Source organism: Sinocyclocheilus anshuiensis, unplaced genomic scaffold (genome assembly GCF_001515605.1).
Source record: "Sinocyclocheilus anshuiensis isolate Anshui unplaced genomic scaffold, SAMN03320099.WGS_v1.1 scaffold2373, whole genome shotgun sequence".
NCBI lineage: Eukaryota > Metazoa > Chordata > Actinopteri > Cypriniformes > Cyprinidae > Sinocyclocheilus > Sinocyclocheilus anshuiensis.
This window is the reverse complement of record NW_015551030.1, coordinates 8,005-10,577: the sequence shown is the minus strand read 5'-3', so window position 1 is coordinate 10,577 and position 2,573 is coordinate 8,005.

Sequence of the window (2,573 nt, the reverse complement as noted above, 5' to 3'; positions counted from 1 at the left end):
CAGAATTTAGCAGTAAGAAATTACTCGTCATCCAGTTTTTTATATCGACTATGCATTCCATTAGTTTTTCAAATAGGTATGTTTTGCTGAGCCGCGAAGAAATATAGAGCTGAGTATCAACATTTGGACTGCTGCGTGTGTATTTGAGCTGAGAACTGATCGTGCGTTGTATATGAGAACTGAAGAAGTGGAGCATGCGCGAGAGAGAGCACTTCTATCAGCGCTATCCCGCCTTCACTAACTTCAAGTTAATCGACAACGAATTGTGACTCCCGGGAAAATGTATATATGCACCTAAATGACGCTAAAAGGACTTATGAGCAACTAACCATTTCTATGCATAACTCTATATCATGTATGTAACCTACACATTTGACTATCATGTCCTAATCACTTATTGTGTATGTATTTTGAATAACTATTGAATAGTTTATCGGATTATATTCATGTTGGGTATGTATGAGTTTGAAAATTCATGCTTTAAACGTTTCTATCAATCAATACTTTGTCAAATATATTATATTCTGGTTATAGAAATCATGTCCAAATTATACTCTGCAAGAGCGGGAAAATTCGGACCATGTGACTGATAAGCTAACGTGTGATTTATGTATTGGGAGGAGAAACATCGCAACACCCTGAGCAAAGACATTGTCTAATTGGTCAAGACACCATTTGGGATGTGTCCAACAGCCATGTTTAAATACCTAGGACACCATCAAATTATGTTTTTAGTCATCGCTTTTAGCCATGATTTTTGCCCATGAATTCATCGAGTGCCGTTCCAGTGTGCTTCGGCCTGCACGCCCACTGCTACTTAGCCACGATGAGAAGAAAACCATCTAGTCTCGTTACTTCTATTCTTCTACTTTCATTTCTTTTCTTTCCATTGAGAGTTTCGTGTTCTGAGTTAAGTTTTGTCTCCGAGTTCACCTTGAGTCTGTGACCGCCACAAAACTTCAACCAGCCCACAACTCCGCATCTTCAGCCAACGCCCAACCAAATATTTAGTTCCAGGTTTTTGCCTTGATAGAAAAAAAGACTACACAACAGTTTTACACAACACATTTATTGGATATTAGTCCCTATTTTCCTCATAAGAATGAATAAAAATGAAAACTTGATTTTCCACCAGTAGTGGGCGTGGCATACTCTTCGACTATATCAATAAACCCCACCCTCAAAACTGATTAGGCTTGTTCGAGGTGCATCGGCGCTGCGCAGACTGATCGGTGTATGACATCAATGTACAGCGAGAGTGATTCAAATGCTTAAAGAGTCGTCTGCTCTCTAATCACACTCGCGGACCTTTTATGTCATACGCCGATCGGTCTGTGCAGCACCGATGCATCTCGAACAAGACTATTGACCGTTGACTGTATCGGCTTGTATCGTTTTAGTGAAGTGACTTCACTGGTGACGTTCGAAGCCTGGTTTGATTGCAGTGCTTCGAGAAAGGGTTCACTTTTGGGGAATCCACTCAGCCTGGAAAAGAAATATTGTTAAACTTCCACTTCCACTGCCTTCTGTCCAGTCCACATTAATCACTTTCACCCTCTTTTATCCAGTATAAATAACTCCATAATTTCCCTCTGTTTGACAAAAGCATTGCCCAAGTTACAAATTTATGAAGCTTCGTCTCACCACCACTAGAAAACAACACAATATAATTCAAACTAGTGATGGGACGATTGATACCGAGGCTCCGACGCAGTTTTCAAAGCACTATTGTATCACACACTGTGCCGATGCTTGTATCGAAATGACAACACCACGGGATTGATGACGTTTGAAACTTCGAACCTCATGCAGTATCGGAAGGTCGGGACAGCTGGTTTGAACAAATTGGAGCTTCTCATGACTCTTGTGTTTGACTTTACATTGACTTGGTTGTGTGTGTGTACACTTAATTGGGATTCAGTAGAATAGTTTAGAATAACCTCAACACCAGACAGAAACTGAATGCACGTCACACCTCTATTGCATTTTATCATGTTCTAGCTGGGGTCTCAGAGACCCCGAACAGCTCACCCAAAATATTTTTGCTACTACTCACATCAATTATTAATTATAATCACACACTTGTATATTTTATATTATTGATCAATATGTGAATCCATTGACCGGACTACGCATGACACGAGTTGGCACAGATTAAAAACTTTTTCAACCCATCCTCTGCTCCGCGATGTTTCGTTAGATAGGCTGGAGAAACAGAGTCTGACCACCAGATGTCGCTAATGTGCACTGTGTTAAAAAGCTTCGAGTAATGAACCATTTTTTGGCACAATTTGATGAAAGCCTCAAACGGTTCAGAAAGCCTCAGTTTCCCATCACTAATTCAAACCAGCCAAAATGTGCCAATTTACTGCAAACCAGATGAAAAACCAGAGGCACTTCTTCTTCTTCTTTGGGTTTTAATGGCAGCTTGCAACCAGAGGCACTCTCTCTCTCTCTGATTTTATTGGCGGGTCGCAACCAACTTGTTCAGGTGCGTACCGCCACCTACTGTACCGGGGTGTGCAACTTCAGGGCTTCATGTACTTAGCATAGTTATAATCATAAAAAAAAAA